Source organism: Pseudorca crassidens, chromosome X, assembly GCF_039906515.1.
Source record: "Pseudorca crassidens isolate mPseCra1 chromosome X, mPseCra1.hap1, whole genome shotgun sequence".
NCBI lineage: Eukaryota > Metazoa > Chordata > Mammalia > Artiodactyla > Delphinidae > Pseudorca > Pseudorca crassidens.
The window spans coordinates 111722826-111742526 of record NC_090317.1 but is presented as its reverse complement, the minus strand read 5'-3'; the positions used below and the strand labels follow the sequence as shown (position 1 = coordinate 111742526).

The 19701-nt window shown below is 40.9% G+C and overlaps 1 pseudogene; it reads left to right on the top strand.

Annotated features, from left to right (window-relative positions):
- The first annotated feature begins 17493 nt into the window (after positions 1–17493).
- LOC137216801 (melanoma-associated antigen B2-like) lies at positions 17494–19048 on the top strand (annotated as a pseudogene).
- Positions 19049–19701: the final 653 nt, after the last annotated feature.

The window sequence follows — 19701 nt, the reverse complement described above, 5'->3', positions numbered from 1 at the left end:
ACAATACTATAAAGGGTATTTCTTTTTTTACTCATAAGACCTTTACTGATGAATTGTTAGTACCAAGGAATTATTCCTTTTCTTGGTAAGCTACTTCTACAGCCTACAATCGATCCAAGGGACATATTTTGCTGATTGGTGCATTATTTTCTCATGTAGTGTTAGATTAAAAAATGCTTTTAAAGGTTTTTCTTTTTTTCCATTATTATTTCATGTTCAATTACATTGCTTTGGGAATATATTTCACAAAAGGATAGTTGATATTCAGAATCTTATTTGTGCATGTAAGAATTTTTACTCCCAGCAGGGCAAAAAAGGAAAATCATTTGTGTAGATATAGCCTGTCAGTGTCATAAACCTGGCACTAGGTGCTATGATAGATTATATATACAGTCTCTGGAGCTAGCCTGCTTGGGTTCAAATTCTAGCACATTAGAAAAGTTATTTTCTCATGACATTTTTCTCATCTGTAAGATCGGGAAAAGAATAGTACCTGCCTCATACTTATTTTAAGTAGTCAATACATGTTAGCATTATATAGTACTGTGGCATTTTCTTGTGGTTCTACATTTTTCCAAGTCAATCTTTAAAATTCAATGGATTAAGTAGGAAAAGATTTATTTCTCATCAGATTAGATCTCCTCTGTGTCATGGCTGTTATATCACATTACTTTTCCTGTTTTGTTTTTAAGGTAGGATAGTTACTTTGACTTTACATTTATTTGGAATAATGTAAAAGTATTCATATTGACAAATGTTAGGTATCTGTTTACATGTAGTGTCCTTTTGGATGTCAATATGATCCAGTAGGGAAGTAGTCGTGGATGGTGTTTGAATGAATATATTCATTCATTTATAAGATCATGCACTGAAATGTGCTAATACTAAGAGGGATGAAAAGAGAGAAAAATGTCCAGAATCTTACTATCTAGTAGAAGAGATAAGAATATTAGGCAAATAACTACTGAAATTATTTTACAGATGATAAACAGTAAAGCTATGATATGTGTATTAATAGCAGTACTTGATAAATATTAATTTATTCTAAAATTTAGAAAATCTTATTTCCATGACAGATTGGAGATTCCGTAATTCATTTGGGAGATAGAGGTTTTATTCTCATCTCAGCGGACTAAAATCAATCTAACATGAGGGTTAGATTTTAAAGTCTGTGAACATGATATCATTTGAAGTCAAAATTACCTGTGATCAATCTCAAGATTGTAAGGGTTGGTTTTGTCTAAACACTCCATCTCATTGACAGTTTTTCATCCAGTTTTAGAAGATCTCTCTTTCCTCAGTTCGGCAACAGATTAAGCAGTTGCCTTATAGTTAAAAGTCATACTGTATGAAAAATACGTATTTTTAAACACTGGAATCACTCTCATAACAGAAGTTTACACAAGTAAAGGAATTCAGAGATGGGGTGAGGTGGATTAAAGGAAGAGCAGATTTATAACTCCTACTACACCTTTATTCTGTGGCACATTTGGATGAATAGAATTACTAAAAGAATCACTGGCACTATCTTTCTCTCTCTCTCATCCCTCAATTCCTCTCAATTGTCCTGAGTGTACATACCTGAATTAGTATGATTTAAATGCATGTTTGTTGTGCTCCAACAGCATAAGGACAAATACACATAGCATGGAATAGACGCACAGCGTGCTGAGGGATTCATCCAGACCAATTGTACTGCCTCAACTTCATAATCCATTTAATTTGCTTTATACACATGAAAGTATATACTACTAAACAAGTATTTACTTCATCGTTTGGATGCAGTGGTAAGCTCTGAAATGTAAATTTCTTCTTCCCCTTCATCATAACACCCCTAAATTCTAGTGCAGGTCTGAAAGAGACCCGAAATCTAGTGGGAAGCCCAGAAATGGCTGAACTAGCCCGATTACACTCCATTGAAGAGAATCCCCTCTTCCTTGCATTAAAATTATTAATTTGGGCATTTCTTAGGAGAACTATGCTAGGGACAGATAGTGAACAACAGAAACTATCCTTACCAATCTGTACACTTAGTTGTATCATGTATGTGAGATATACGTGTGTAGTTTGTCTTAGGCATTTCAATTAATACATGGAGCAGCCAGCCTTTAGCACATTAGCCTTGATCTGTTTCTTTTCTGAGTTACTTAAGAAATATAACAAAGAAATGATGAGACAATATGATAACCATAATTTATGGGGGGAAAGTACATGAATGTACTACTAGATTCTTTAGTTTAGCTAGTTTCATTTAGTTATTATAAATGGCATCTGAAAGTTCATGTTAAGCTTGCAAATTCAGGTCATGGGTATATGGATGTTCCCCATACAGTTCTTTCAATTTACCTGTCTTTAACTTTTCATAATAAAATACTGAGAAGAAAAGTACTCAAAGCTTAGGCTTTGAAAATAGATCTTTTCATATATTCATTTCATAATCATTTGTAGACTACTTACTACATGTACTTGGATAGGTGCTATGGACAGACTTGAATTCAACATGGTATCTGCCTTTAGGAACTGTATCAATTATCTGTTGCTGCAACAATGCTTCATAACCAACTTGGTGGCATGCAACCACAGGCATTTATTTTCATACTCATGGGTACAAAGGTTGATTGCTAATTGGATGCTCTCTCCTGACTGCTTCAAATTGCAAATTCTGCTGGATATGGTTCCTTGCTCCATTTTACTCAATGTATGTTTATTCTGAGATCCAGTCTCTTCTCATTTTGATGGCAGAATTGCAGGAAGGTAAGCCCTACCAAAGAAGTATAGATTACATGCCTCTGTTTACATCACTTCTAAAACATACTGACCAAAACAAGTCACGTGGTTGAGCCCAAAGTCAGAGAGAGAGAAAGTAAACTCTGTCTCTAGTGGCAGGAATTGCAGAGTCACAGGGGAAAAGATGATACAAGGAGAAAAGCATTGTGACCAAACTTAAGTCTACACCAAGAGGTTTGGAGGTTAGTTCTTAACAAAGCAGATAAAATATTGCACTGCTGGCTAATTGCTCCATTTGTTCAAAGGATAAACGAATACTATTGAGTACTAATCTGTGGGTCCATTTTCCATATTCAGTGATATTCTAACCTTAGATCATTTGAGGGCTGCATATACTAGTCCACCTTATTATCAGACTACATTATAACATAGGATAAAAACAATTCAAGAAGCCCTTGTTATTATTTCTAAGATTCTTTTCTAGACATATGCTAACAGTGATAATTAATGTCTACCTCCCTTCTCTCAATATAGTGAAATGCAAGGATATTTTAATTTTTATATCAACTACTTCTTTAGCAGTATATCTACGAGTCTTAAATTACAGACTTTAATTTCTGAACAATTTTTAGGAATAAGCTGAATTTTCCTTGTGCTTTAATGATTTACATCTATTTAAAATTAAACCCTTGTTGTATAGATCAACATTGAAGGAAATCAACCATAATATTTAATAATTAAAAATAATGCAGGGGGGCTTCCCTGGTGGCGCAGTGGTTGGGAGTCCGCCTGCCAATGCAGGGGACGCGGGTTCGTGTCCTGGTCCGGGAGGATCGCACATGCCGCGGAGCGGCTGGGCCCGTGAGCCATGGCCGCTGAGCCTGCGCGTCCGAAGCCTGTGCTCCGCAACGGGAGAAGCCACAACAGTAAGAGGCCCGCGTACCGCAAAAATAATAATAATAGTAATAATAATGCAGGGCTGTAAGATCTTTATTGCTTGCAGAACTTTAAAACTCTATTAATTTCCCATTAGTTGCAGCATAATGACCCAACTCCTTAAATGAAAAAGAAACTAAACTCCTTGAACCAAATTTTGTGATAGAGACCCAGCATGTGCTATTAAACTTTGTCTCAATGATTTTATTTTATTTTATGATATAACCAATTCACTGGATTGGAAAAGTAGAAAATATTTCATTTGGTTCCTAAATAAAGGATAATGGGGCTTCCCTGGTGGCGCAGTGGTTGAGAGTCCACCTGCTGATGCAGGGGACACGGGTTCGTGCCCCGGTCCGGGAAGATCCCACATGCCGCAGAGCGGCTGGGCCCGTGAGCCATGGCCGCTGAGCCTGCGCGTCCGGAGCCTGTACTCCGCAACGGGAGAGGCCAAAACAGTGAGAGGCCCCAACAGTGAGAGGCCCACGTACCGCAAAAAAAAAAAAAAAAAGGATAATGAAGGTCATAAAACATTTACCAAAATGAATAAATTGCTATTATGATAAAGCATGTAAATAAGTCACCAACTAAAATCAATCTCTTCATATATATCAAAAGAGAGGGGGAAAAATATATGTGTATATATAGATCTCTCTCTCACTCTTTCTCTCTCTCTCTCTATATATATATGAATGCATGCGATTTACAATGACTGATTATTTTATATAATTAATTTACTGCCCCTAACTCGTATATAGATTAACCTATTCTTATGTCCTTAAATGTTTAAATGCAAATTTAAATATATATATTTATAAATATAGTATCTTTTACTATATCTTTAAATGCAACTTCAAAGGCAAAAAAGAGTTATAACCATATGCCAATCAGAATGCAGAAAACTAAGATGCCTGACAATTTCAACGACTGTTGAGGCTGTAGAGTAACCGGAGCATTCATATCCTGCGGCTCGGAGTTTATATTGGTACAATTGCTTTGCAGATCTCCTTGGCACTATCTTCTAGATCTGAACACATGTATACTCTATGACACAGGAATTCAACTCCTAAGTACATAACCCAAAGTAATGTATGTATGTATACAAAGGTGTTCAGAGCAGTATTATTCATATGATCTCTAAATTGGAAGCAATCTAAATGCACATCAACTCTAGAAAGAATAAACAAATTGAGGAATATTCACAACTGAACTCTCTATATGGCAGTGAGAAGAATTAAATTACTGCCATGTTCCATAACATGCATGAGCATCAACATAATATTTAGCAAAAGAAGCTGGGCAAAGAGTATACACCATATAATTGTAATTATGTAGAGGTCAAGACAAGGCGACACTAAGGTGCTAGAAATCAGGATGTTTACTTTCATAATGGCACTTAGTAGAAGTGGGCATGAGTGGGGCCTCAAAGGTGTTGGTAATGTACTTTTTGATCTGAGTGGTGTTATATGGAGGTGTTTACTTAGTGCAATCGTACCATGCTGTACCATTAAGGTTTGTGTACTTTTCTGCATGTTATATTTTCGATAGCGTATTGAAGTATAATTGATATACAAACTGCACATACTTAATGTTTATAATTTGGTAAATTTGGACATAGGCAAACACTTGTGATACCATCAGCACAATCAAGATAATAGACCTATCCAACACCTCCCAGAGTTTTCTTGTGTCTTTTTTGTTTTTTGAGTGTTATATTTTTGCAAAACATTCACTTTTAGAAAGCACATCTGATCTCTCAATATGATGACTTCCTGTCACCCTTATTTTTGACAATTTCTGAAACAGTTGCTTAATGACCCTGACACATTCTTATAACTTCCCATTATTTTTCATGCTTCAAATCATGAAGGAATTATTGTAATCTTTTCAGGTCCCTCATCCAGTTCACTTACTATTAATCCTTTTGTGGGGATCAGACAGGAGACCTTAGGGAATTTATAGAGCCTCTTTTCATTCTTCTATCTGCTAAAAGAAACTTTACGTCACAAACCTTGATTACTGATTCTCTCCATGACATTTAAAATGATGTATTTCACAGGAACTTTGTCGGCTACCACCTTTCTGCCCAAAGTAATTTACAGCAGCCTTACAGCAGCCATGGAAATTTTGATTGATAGATTGGAGACCTTCTGTCCCAAACCACATGCTTCTTGAAACGGACGGAATTTTAAATAGTGTGAGGTTATTCCTAATCCTGGCAATAATACCTAAGAATAACGAAAGGCTTAATGGGTTGATCTATTAAGTTCATTTCTCAAATCAAAGGTTAAATTTTTTTTTTCTTTCCTTGAGAAATCAAGGTTAGGTCTGTCTCCAGGCATGCATTAAGCAATTAACATGAGTTCCTAGGAATGGAAGGCCTCCTAAGGTAAGCACAGGGCAGACTCATTCACTTGGAAAGCCCTTTAACAAAGGAATTGCTTCCTCATGAGCAGTATTAAAGCAACCTCCCAATACTAAAGCATGTTAAGCTACCTTGTGGGCATTTTGCCAAATCTTTAAGCTGCATTACAGGCTTTTTGTATAAAATGTGTTTATCTCTGAAATAGCTCAAACACTCTCTTCTCTCTCGCTTTTTTTTTTTCTCTATTCCTTACACACGCCATCAAAGTTACCCAACTTAGAACATTAATTTCTTTTTTAGCTCTTGTGCAGTTTCACACAGGGAGCTATTGACAAGCAAGAAATGTGATGATGGGGCAGAGTTCTTTTGCGACTAGAAGAGGTGAAATCCCTGTAAAATGCAGAAGACTTGTCAAAATTGTTCTTTTTGTCTTATACTAAAATATGGCTTGTAGAATAAAGAACATCCACGCACAGAAGAAGATAAACAGCATGACTTAGGCGTAAAGCAAATTTAATCATGAATTCCAGGAAATTACTTCAAGTATTATTGCTAGATTCAAGTGGCCAGATGTGCTGTGTAGGGTGATACATTTGACTGTTACTTGTGCCCTCTAAATCTGTTGTACCTTTCTTCCTGGTTATGTAGCGCAACCCAACTGAGACCACAGTGCCCAGCCTCCTTTGTAGCTACGTATGGTCACTCAACTAAATTCTTGCTAATAAAATATGAGCACAAGCAATTTTTGCTTGATCTGGATTTCTCTATTTCCTCTTCACACAAGCTAGAAGCCAAACAAGGCAGGGGACAACTATGACCCTGCAGAGGAAGGCTGTATGCTAGGGGATAGCGAAGCACCAACATGGACAGCACTGTTACCACTGAATATCTTGTTGTCATTAAGCCACACCTCCAGTCTGGATGTCGAACTTGCATGAGAAAGAAATATACTTCCATCCATTTTTAGTCATTGTATGTTTTTATCTTTGTTATTGAAGCTAATATTTACCAGATAGGGTTATATTTGTTCTTGATTAATAATTTTTAGTATGCTTTCAACTTATTAAAAGAATATGCAACAAATACTTGATGATTTTCATAATAAAAATATTTTGTATTTCCACAAGATATTTCTTTTATCAGGACCCTTCTCCATATTCTATTATATGAGAGTCACAACAATCCTGTGGCAGCAGTTAAGATGATTCATTTTCCCTATTTCACAAACAAGGAAACAAGGTCATTGGCAAGTGGACCTTGATCTTTCCACATTATCTCAGGAAACTATACAAGTTCAGAGGAAATATAGTTTGATCACTATATATTAAAGTCAATTCACAATACTATATTGAATGAAAATTCACAATTTTAAGAAGGTGCCTTACTCTCTTGGAGAACTTAATAAATATAGCTTTTTATTTTACTACACTTAACAAATGTACCTCTTTAATAAAATAAAAGCATAATTTTTTCAATTAAGTACATTTTCAGGTTAAATGTTTAAAGTATCAAGAAATCTATTTACTGTCTTTTTCTATTTATAAATGTAGCAAATTTGAAAATATAAAGATGTTAAAAATGACTCATAGTCCCAAATACTCCAAATTAAACATTATTAATCTTCATTGAAATTATTTTAGTAATTTTATAAAAATCTGTCTTCATTAATTTTTAAATGACATACACTTGTTTATTGTAAAATTAAGTAACAGACGAAAGAAGAATCTAAAAATTATGTATAAGTCCAAGACTCAGAGTTAACTACTATTAACATATGTGTATACTTTTTTACAAAAATAAAAAATACTGTTTTAAACATTTTCATTTAATGATAATAGCTGACATTCATGAACCCTACCAGGGCCAGGCACTAGACTACAAATGTTCCACCCATTACCTTGTATAATATTCAGTAGAAGCCTGTAGATAAGGCTATAGCCTGTAGATGGCTATAATTATCACCATCTTTAAACAACGAGCAACTGAGACTTGGGTACCCTAAACAACTTATGCCTCATAAGGAAGGTGTGAAAGCAGTTAGTGGTGTCACAGGTTGTCTGTATTCAAAACCTGCACTCCAAACATTTTGCTATGTTATTTGAATATCAAGAAACGCGAGGCAGCAATGTATTCCGTCTTAAGGGCGCAGCACAGTTTTCTCAATCAATCTTTTACTTTTGGGTCCTTAAGTTCTTTCCTAATATTAACAGCATGTATTTGTTAGTAAATCTTTGTACATGGACATATCCATAATGATTTTTTTGGAGTAATTTTATAGAAGTGGAGTTGCTGATCAGGGCCTGTTTTAAGGATTTTGAATATACTGACAGTTGAAACTCTAGGAGTTTGTACTAATTTCCCCACAATATGTGGGAACAACCAAATATTCTTTGTGGAGACAAGACTCAGTATTAACATTATTTTTTTTTTTTTTTACGTATTTGACAATATGAGAAATGGTTTATTTTAAAATATGAATTTCTACAACTAGTGAGGTACAGTTTCTAAAATATGCTTATTGATGATTTCTGTTTTATTTCTGCTGATTTGGCACATTTATGCCTTTTAATTAATTTTCTACTTCATGTTCATACTTTAAACTCTTTTCATACATTAAAGACATTAACACATTGTGTGACATAAATATGGCAAATACTTTTGATCACACTGCCAATAACCTTCAGCTCTTTTGCTGGCGTATTGGCAGATGTACACATTCTTATGTTTCTGTAATCAAATGTATGAAGTAAATTCATTTGTTGTTGGCTTTCGAAACCACCTATCTCACCAGTGGCTTTGATGACTAAATCTGCAGTTTTAATAACTTTACTGTGGTATGCTTAACATACAATAAACATTACATATTTAAATGATAAAGTTTGAATGAGTTCTGATATAAGTATATACCTATAAAACCATCACCATAAATAAGATAATGAACATCACCTCTAAAAGTTACTTAATGTTCCTTTGTACTTCCTTTCTTCTGCCCCTCACTTTCTATGCCCTCATTCCCAGGCAAGTACTGACCTGCTTTCTGTCACTGTAGATTAGTTTGCCTTTTCTAGAATTTTTCTATAAATGGAAACAGAGTACACATTCTTCTTGTCTACTTTTTCTAACTCATCGTAATTATTTTGAGAGTCATCAGTGTTTCTGAATGTTTATTGCTTTTTATTGCTGAGTAGTATTCTATTGACTGGTATACCACAATTTGTTTATTCATTCACCTGTTAATGGAAATTTGGATTATTTCCAGTCTGAGAGTGATACAAATAAAGCTGTTGTGAACATTCATGTGTAAGTCTTTATATGCATATTCAATTTCTCTTCTAGAAGTGGAATGGCTGGATCCTGTGGTATGTGTATTTTTAACTTTCTAAAAAACTTCCAAACCATTTTCCAAAGTGGTTGTACTATCTTACATTCCTATCAGCAGTTAATTCAAGTTCCATTAGTTCTGGTCCAGAGATAAGATGGCAGAGTAGAAGGATGTGAGCTTACCTCTTCTTACAGAAACATGAAAATAACAACTAACTGCTGAACAACCATCGAAAAAAAATTCTGGAACCTACCAAAAAAGATACCCTACATCCAAAGAGAAGAAGCCACAACAAGATGGGAGGAGGGGCACAAGCACGATAAAATCAGATCCCATACACGCTGCTAGGCGACCCACAAACTGGAAAATAATTATACCAAAGAAGTCCTCCCACATGGGGCCAAAGTTCTGAGCCCCATGTCAGGCTCCCCAGCCTGGGAGTCTGGCAACAGGAAGAGAAGCTCCCAGAGAATCTGGCTTTGAAGCCCAGCGGAGTTTGATCGAAGAAATTCCACAGGACGGGGAAACAGAAACTCCACTCTTGGAGGGTGCACATAGGGCCTCATGCAGACCAGGACCCAGGGAAAAAAGCGATGACCTCATAAGAGTCTGGGCCAGACTTACCTGCTAGTATTGGAGGGTCTCCTGTGGAAGTGGGGGCGTGGGTGTGGCTCACTGTGGGGACAAGGACACTGGTGGTGGTAGTTCTGGGGAGTACGCATTTGCATGAGCCCTCTAGGAGTCCACCAGCTTTGCAACAAATGCTAAAGGAACTTCTCTTTAGCAGACAAGAAAAGGCCACAACTAGAAATAAGAAAATTATGAATGAGGAAGCTCACCAGTAAAGGCAAGCATACAGTAAAGATAGGAAATCATCTGCATACAATATGATATCAAAACTAGCAAATGTGAGAAGAGAAGAGCACAAATGTAGGATATTGGAAATGCATTTGAAATTCAAAGACCAGCAACTTAAAACAATCTTGTTTATATACAGTCTGCTATATCAAAACCTCATGGTAACTGCAAACAGAAAATTTACAATACATACACACACAAAAAAGAAAAAGGAATCCAAACACAACACTAAAGTTAGTCATCAAATCACAGCAGAAGAGAACAAAAGAGGAAGGGAAGAAAAAACACCTGCAAAAACAAATCCAAAACAATAAACAAAATGGCAATAAGGACATACATATCCATAATTACCTTAAACGTAAACAGATTAAATGCTCCAACCAAAAGACATAGACTGGCTGAATGGATACATAAATATGACCTGTATATATGCTGTCTACAAGAGACCCACTTCAGATCTAGAGACACATACAGACTGAAAGTGAGGGGATGGAAAAAGGTATTCCATGCAAATGGAAATCAAAGGAAAGCTGAAGGAGCAACACTCATATCAGACAAAATAAACTTTAAAATAAAAAGAATATTACAAAAGACAAAGAAGGACACTACATAATGATCAAGGGATCAATCCAAGAAGAAACTATAACAATTGTAAATATATATGCAGCCAACATAGGAGCACCTCAATATATAAGGCAAATACTAACAGCCAAAAAAAGGAGAAAACAACAGTAATACAATAATAGTGGGGGACTTTAACACCTCAGTTTCATCAATGGGCAGATCATCCATAAAGAAAATCAGTAAGGACACACAGGCCTTAAATGACACATTAGACCAGATGGATTTAATTGATATTTATAGAGCATTCCATCCAAAAGCAGCAGAACACACATTTTCTCAAGTGCACAGGGAACATTCTCCAGGACTGATCACATGCTGAGCCACAAGCGAGCCTTGGTAAATTTAAGAAAATTGAAATCACATCAAGCATCTTTTCTGATCACAATGCTATGAGATTTGAAATTAACTACAAGAAAAAAATGGTAAAAAACACAAACACCTGGAGGATAAACAATATGCTACTGAACAGCCAATGGATCATCACTGAAGAAATCAAACAATACCTAGAGACAAATGAAAATGAAAGGACGATGATCCAAAACCTATGGGATGCAGGAAAACTAGTTCTAAGAGGAAAGATTATAGCAATCGATCTTACCTCAGGAAACAAAGAAAAATCTCAAACAACCTAACCTTACACCTAAAGCAACTAGAGAAAGAAAAACAAACAAAACTCAAAGTTAGTAGGAGGAAAGAATTCATAAAGATCAGAGCAGAAATAAATGAAATGAGATGAAGGAAACAATAGAAAAGATAGATGAAACCAAAAGCTGGTTCTTTGAGAAGATAAACAAAATTGATAAACCATTAGCCAGACTTATCAAGAAAAAAAGGGAAAAGACTCAAATCAGCAGAATTAGAAATGAGAAAGGAGAAATACCAACTGACACGGCAGAAATACAAAGTATCATGTGAGATTACTAGAAGCAACTATATGCCAATAAAATGGACAACCTGGAAGAAATGGAGAAATTCTTAGAAAAGCACAACCTTCCAGACTGAACCAGGAAGAAATAGAAAATATAAGACCAACCGCAAACACTGAAATTGAAACTGTGATTAAAAATCTTCCAACAAACAAGAGCCCAGGACCAGATGCCTTCACAGGTGAACTCTATGAAACATTTAGAGAAGAGCTAACACCCATCCTTCTCAAACTCTTCCAAAATAGAGCAGGGGGAAGAAATTTCCCAAACTTATTCTAAAAGGCCACCATCACCCAGATACAAAACCAGAGCAACATGTCACAAAAAAAGAAAATTATAGGCCAATATCACTGATGAACATAGATGCAAAAATCCTCAACAAAATACTAGCAAACAGAATCCAACAGCACATTAAAAGGATCACACACCATGATCAAGTGGGGTTTACCCCAGGAATGCAAGGATTCTTCAATATATGCAAATCAATGTAAAAAACCATATTAACAAATTGAAGGATAAAAACCATATGATCATCTCAATAGATGCAGAAAAGCTTCTGACAAAATTCAACCCATTTATGATAAAAACCCTCCAGAAAGTAGGCATAGAGTGAACTTACCTCAACATAATAAAGGCCATATATGAAAAACCCACAGCCAACATCAACCTCAATTGTGAAAAAATGGAACCATTTCCACTAAGATCAGGAACAAGACAAAGTTGCCTACTCTCACCACTATTATTCAACATAGTCTTAGAAGTTTTAGCCACAGTAGTCAGAGAAGAAATAAAAGGACTCCAAATTAGAGAAGAAGAAATAAAACTGTCACTGTTTGGATATGACATGATGCTCTACTTAGAGAATCCTAAAGATGCTACGAGAAAACTACAAGAGCTAATAAATGAATTTGGTAAAGTAGCAGGATACAAAATTAATGCAAAGAAATCTCTTGCATTCCTATACACTAATGATGAAAAATCTGAAAGTGAAGTTAAGAAAACACTCCCACTCACCATTGCAACAAAAAGAATAAAATATCTTGGAATAAACCTACCTATGGAGACATAAGACCTGTATGCAGAAAATTATAAGACACTGATGAAAGAAATTAAAGATGATACAAATAGATGGAGAGATATACCACGTCCTTGGATAAGAAGAATTAACATTGTGAAAATGATGCTACTACCCAAAGCAATCTACAGATTCAATGCAATCCCTATCAAACTACCACTGGCATTTTTCACAGAACTAGAACAAAAAATTTCACAATTTCTATGGAAACACAAAAGACCCCGAATAGCCAAAGTAGTCTTGAGAAAGAAAAACGGAGCTGGAGGAGTCAGTCTCCCTGATTTAGACTATACAACAAAGCTAGAGTGATCAAAACAGTATGGTACTGGCACACAAGCACAAATATAGATCAATGAAACAGGATAGAAAATCCAGAGATAAACACACACACATATGCTCACCTTATCTTTGATAAAGGAGGCAAGAATATACAGTGGAGAAAAGACAGCCTCTTCAATAAGTGGTGCTGGGAGAACTGGACAGCTACATGTACAAGAATGAAATTAGAACACTCCCTAACACCATACACAAAAATAAACTCAAAATCGATTAAAGACCTAAATGTAAGGCCAGACACCATCAAACTCTTAGAGGAAAACACAGGCAGAACACTCTATAACATAAATCACAGCAAGATCCTTTTTCACCCACCTCCTAGAGAAATGGACGTAAACACAGAAATAAACAAATGGGACCTAATGAAACTTAAAAGCTTTTGCACAGCAAAGGAAATGATAAACAAGATGAAAAGACAACCCTGAGAATGGGAGGAATTATTTGCAAATGAAGCAACTGACAAAGGATTAATCTCCAGAACATACAAGCAACTCATGCAGCTCAATATGAAAAAAACAAACAACGCTATCCAAAAATGGGCAGAAGACCTAAATAGACATTTCTCCAAAGAACTAATACAGATTGCCAACAGACACATGAAAGAATGCTCAACATCATTAATCATTAGAGAAATGCAAATCAAAACTACAATGCGATATCATCTCACACTGGTCAGAATGGCCATCATCAAAAAGTCTACAAACAGTAAATGCTGGAGAGGGTGTGGGTGCGCTGTTGGTGGGAATGTAAATTGATACAGCCACTATGGAGAACAGGATGGACGTTCCTTAAAATACTGAAAATAGAACTACCATAAGAGCCAGCAATCCCACTACTGGGCATATACCCTGAGAAAGCCATAATTCAAAAAGAGTCATGTACCAAAATGTTCATTGCAGCTCTATTTACAATAGCCAGGACATGGAAGCAACCTAAGTGTCCATCAACAGATGAATGGATAAAGAAGATGTGGCACATATATACAATGGAATGTTACTCAGCCATATAAAGGAACACAACTGAGGTATCTGAAACATGGTGGATGGACCTAGAGACTGTCATACAGAGTGAAGTAAGTCAGAAAGAGAAAAACAAATACCATACGCTAACACATATATAAGGAATCTAAAAAAAAAAAATGGTCATGAAAAAACTAGGGGCAACTCGGGAATAAAAATGCAGACCTACTAGAGAATAGACTTGAGGATATGGGGAGGAGCAAGGGTAAGCTGGGACAAAGTGGACGTATACATGGACATATATACACTACCAAATGTAATATCGATAGCTAGTGGGAAGCAGCCGCAAAGCACAGGGAGATCAGCTTGGTGCTTTGTGACCACCTAGAGTGGTGGGATAGCGAGGGAGGAAAGGAGGGAGATGCAAGAGGGAAGAGATATGGGGACATATGTATATGTATACCTGATTCACTTTGTTATAAAGCAGAAACTAACACACCATTGTAAAGCAATTATACTCCAAAAAAGATGTTAAAAAAAATCAAAAAAAAAAAGAAAATACACCATAGACAAAAGCAACCATATAAAAAATATACCTAGAAAGAAACCATACAAAAATGTATATAATCTACATGGAGGCAACAATAAGAATTTCCTGATTGACTTAGAAAAAGAAGTCTCAACCAGAATAGTATGTTATGTGTATTCGTGAGACACAGATACTGTAAGAATATCTATTTTCCTTAATTCATTTACACACTTAGTACCTTATCCACAGCAGCTGATTACAGTCAAACATGGGCTACTGTTTCCTGTACCCAAAATCAACCATGGAAACATTACAGAAAGAACAAAGAAAAAACATTAACAAAAGCAAAAACACAAAACTAAATAATCCCTGAGGGACAATAAGTCTCCACTGAACTAGAACCTGAGTGTGGGCAGGTAGGGGGATGCCCTGAATTCGAGACAGGTCTGTAGCCTGCAAGAGAGGCAGATGACAGGGTTGACTGGAGGAAAGCCTATAATGTTGAGCCCTTGATTCTTCCACTGTGCTCTGGGACCATGAACCTCTACTGCTTCACTGAAGGAATCTGAGGCAGCATTTCAGAGCCCGCATGCCAGGAGCATGGGACACCAAAGATTGGGCTGGATGTGGCAGTATCGTCCACAGGCTGTGAAATAACCATCTGAAACTTTCTTAGTGCATGACAACTGGCCTTTTTAAGTGATCATCTTAATAGACTATCGTACATGGACTAAAAGAGAAAAGCAAGTAACACAGTAGTTGTACAAAAGGACAGAAATTCATTTCTGAACTTTTGGGCAATGCCCCTGCTGTCAACAAAGAGAGACCACAGTGGGAACTGTCAGGCTAAGGCGCCCCTTCACTAACTCCTCTGGGATTCTGTGGGGCATGGCTGGGGACAGGGATGGATTCATACCAGAGAAGGAAGGAATCGCAGGCCCCGCCAGCAGTCAATGTGAGGACCTTGAGTGAGACCTGACGGGCTCCAAACCACAGAAGAGAGTCTCGCCTCCTTTCCCCTCAGCTCATCTTACCTGCAGCAGCCATGTCTGGGAGGCTCCAGGCAGAAGAGTCCAGATGAGATGTGCCTGCACTTCACACCAGCAGTCTCAGGGAGCTGATGTCTTTGATGTGAGACCTTGGCCTCAGGTCAGCAGACGGGAGGTAGCCCAGCACCTACAGGGAGTCAAGAGAAGACACTGAGAGAGGACTGAGAGCAGCATCCACCACAGAAGAGGGGACCCCAAAGAGCCCTCACTGTCAGTCTCGGGGGACCCAGGCATGGCTGTGAGGCTCAGGGCCCCAGATACTTCCGGCTGGGGGCGCCGACAGAAATGAGAGCCAAGCTGTGACGCCTGCTGACTCAGCTCAGCAGAGGGAAAAGTCCCAGGACCTGCCAAGAGTCAATGAAAGGCCCTCGTGCCAGGCCTGCGGGAAGCTCCCCCAGAAACACCCCCCCCCCCGCCTCCGTCCCGCCTGGCCCTGCCCCTGCCCCTGCTGTCCTCCTGGACCCCAGATGCGCAGGACCGGATGTGACGTCCTCCTAACCGCGCAGGGGCCGTGCCATTTTTGAGAGCTGCCGTTCACCGAGGGTGAGCCGCGGGAGGAGTGTCACGTCTTGTCAGGTGTCAAGGTATGAGATGACCCCAGTTAGAAGTGCGGGGACACGCCCCCGACACCCCCAATCCGCATTCCCTCCGAAAAGAGGCGGCCACACAGGCCCCGCCCACCCCGCCCCTGCTCTCGGCCCCAGAGGCTCGGGCCTGGCTGTTAGGCCCAAAGTCCATCCGCTTCCCCCACGGGGTCTCGGGCAAGGAAGGCCTCGCTCTGAGGCTGGTGGACCCTGGCTCAGCTCAGTACAGGGAGCGCCCCAGGCCCTGTGGAGTGAAGGACGGGACCCTCGTGGGGACCGCAGGGCTCCACACCCCAGAATGGCGGCCACGCGGACCCCGCCCCTGACGTCGGCCTGGGAGCCTCCGGGCAGGTCTAAAGACTGAGGGGCTCCCTCAGTGCGAACGCGGACGGACGGACAGACGCGGGAGACCCAGGGAGGAGGGGGCTTGTCCTGAGGGGCTGGCCGCAGGTCAGCAGAGGGAGGATTTCCAGGGCACGGAAGGAGTCAGGGCGAGGACCGTCCTCCCCGTCACAAGGGCACCTCAGAACCCCTCCCCTGTTGTCAGCCGCTTCCTTCTGGCCACACACGGAGGAGGGAGGGCTGCTGTCTGAGAGGGGAGGTGCAGGCCAGCAGAAGGCGCGTCCCTAAGCACTCCCAAGAGTCAGCCCAAGCCCTTGAGTGAGGGCCAGTGGGGCCGCCAGCCGCAGGGCCTCGACCTGTCTGCCGCACGCTGCAGGCCTGGTAAAACTCTGCCACGTGCGGCCGCGTGGTCACCCTCACCGCCTCCGAATGAGACTCAAGGAGGTGCCGGCACTGGTGCGAGCAGATGGCCCTCGGGGCAAGAGGGGAGCTCCAGGCTGCACCGGCCGTCCAGGGAGGACCCCGAGTGAGGACTAAGGGAGTCACCCACCCCGAAGAGAAGGGACAAGAGAGAATATGGCCCGTCCCCTCCTGTCAACCCTTAGACTCCCAAGAAAGGACTGTCAGGCTGAGACTGCCCGTACTTTCCTCTGCCAGTTCCGAGGGAGGTTAGAGCTTTGTTCTGAAGGGGCAGCCACCAGGCAGCAGAAGGGAGGGTCCCAGGACCCTTCGGAGGTGGGCTGAACGCTCCCGCCTTTCCTCCTCCTGGGTGTCGTGGAAGATGGTGGTGTCAACTTCAGAGCAGCAGAGGGGAGGGGGTGGGGGTGGGGGTCTTGCCACCAACTGTCATCCTGACTCTGAATGGGAACCGTGGGGACCTACCTCCCCTGCCAGCCCCCACTGTCACCCCCGTACCACCCAGGCAGGGCTGGCTGGCTGTGCCCCAAGGCTCACTCTACCGTCCTCCACAGGGGTCTCAGGGGACAGGCTGAGCAGGAGAACAGGAGCCCTGTGGGTCCTCGGGCAGTGCCCTCCAGGACCCTGCAGAGGCGGCCTTGGTTAAAGCCAGGGAGGAATCTCCCCGCTGAAGGTGCTCACAGCATCTCCTTGTCCCTCCCCCAGGTGCCCTCGTTGCCTGCCTTCCTGCCCACACTCCTGCCTGCTGGCCCTGACCTGTGTCATCATGTGTCGAGGCCGTAAGAGAAAGCGCCGTGCCCGCAGGAAACGCCACCGGGCCCGGCGGGAGACTCAGAGTCTCAAGGGTGCCCAGGCCACTGAGGCGGCGGAGGAGGAGGAGGAGGAGGAGGAGGAGGCGGCGGCGGCGGAGGCGGAGGCGGAGGCGGAGGAGGTGCAGGCGGCGGCGGTGGCGGCGCCGGCGGCAGCAGCAGCAGTGGCGCCAGCAGCGGCGCCAGCAGAAGAGATACAAGAGTCGCCCACCTCCCCAACTTCTGTTTCTTGGGGTACTCCCCCGATCTCCCCTGCTGCTGGCACTCGCCAGGAGCCTCAGGGAACCCCGGCCACTAGCTCTCGTGATGCAGGGGTTTCATGCCCAGGATCTGAAGAGGGTGCCCAGAGCCAAGATGAGAAAAGTGAAAGTCCCTCCCAGGCAGCACCTTGCACTCACAGCATATGCAGAGATCCTCTGAACAGGAAGGCCGGGACGTTGGTGCTGTTCCTGCTGGAGAAGTACAAGGCGAACGAGCCCATCCCGCAGGCAGCACTGCTGAAGGCTGTCAAAAGCAAGTACGAGAAGCACTTCCCTGAGATCCTCAGCAGAGCCTCTGAGATCATGGAGGTGGTCTTTGGCCTCGAGCTGAAGGAAGTCGACCCCAGCAGTCACTCCTATGCCTTCATCAGCAAGCTGGCCCTCCCCAGCGAGGGAAGTCCAAGTGATGAGTCGGGGCTGCCCACGTCTGGTCTCCTGATGATTCTCCTGGGCGAGATCTTCACGAAGGGCAACCGTGCCACCGAGGAGGAGATCTGGCAATTCCTCAATGAGTTGGGTTTGTATGCTGGGATAAGGCACTCCATCTTTGGGGAGCCTACGAGGCTCATCAGCAAAGATTTCGTGCAGCAGAAGTACCTGACGTACCGCCAGGTGCCCAACAGGGATCCTCCATGCTATGAGTTCCTGTGGGGCCCGAGAGCCCACGCTGAAACCAGCAAGATGAAAGTGCTGGAGTTTGTGGCCAAGATCAGTGATACAGTCCCCAGTGCCTTCCCAGATCTCTATGAGGAGGCTCTGAAAGATGAGGAAGAGAGAGCAGGAGTGAGAGCCGCGGCCAGGGCTGCAGCTGTTGCTGCGGGCAGACCCCTTCCAGGGCCAAGGCCCGCAGCTCCTCCCACATGTAGCGGGGGAGGCCGCGGGCAGTTTGCTCACTTTGTTTTGGAAGAGAGCAGTCAGGCTCCTAAATAGTGCAGAGTAGTAGGGGTGGAGGGAACAAAGTATAGATCTTATTTATCTTCCTGTTTTAAACTAGTAACTTCTATATATTATTGATTGATTTATTTAGATTTTTTCTAATGTTTTTTTCTTGTAATAGTGTGTTTTCTTAAGAATATGAATTCGTGAATGACATTGCTTGCATATTTACTGCTGTTTAAAGAGTTCTAAAGTTACAGTTTTGGTACATGTAAAAGGAATTCACGAACCATCTATATTTTCTGTATGATCCAGAAGTAGAAAACATGGCACTGCAATAGAGATTTTCATGGAAATGTGAAAGGCAACCACAGAAAATATTTAGAAACAAAAAATGGAGAAAACAGAGAGTAAAAGCCATTTAACTCGTGGTTTGCCTTACTTCGTTTAAACTTTCATTTGGTAGAAATGAAAGATACTTTGACTGATTTAGCTCATTTGTGAGTATTTGTTTCTTTTGCCCTAGTGCACTGCATATTCTCTGCTACCTACTGGATTAAAAATAACCTCTGATGGGAGGGTGGTATTTTGGGGTTCATAATAATCATATCATAACTGCCATTCATCAAAAACCCAATATTGCTTAATGAGTATGCCACTGCTTTACATGTAGTACATAACATTCCAACATTCACGCAGGATAGGAT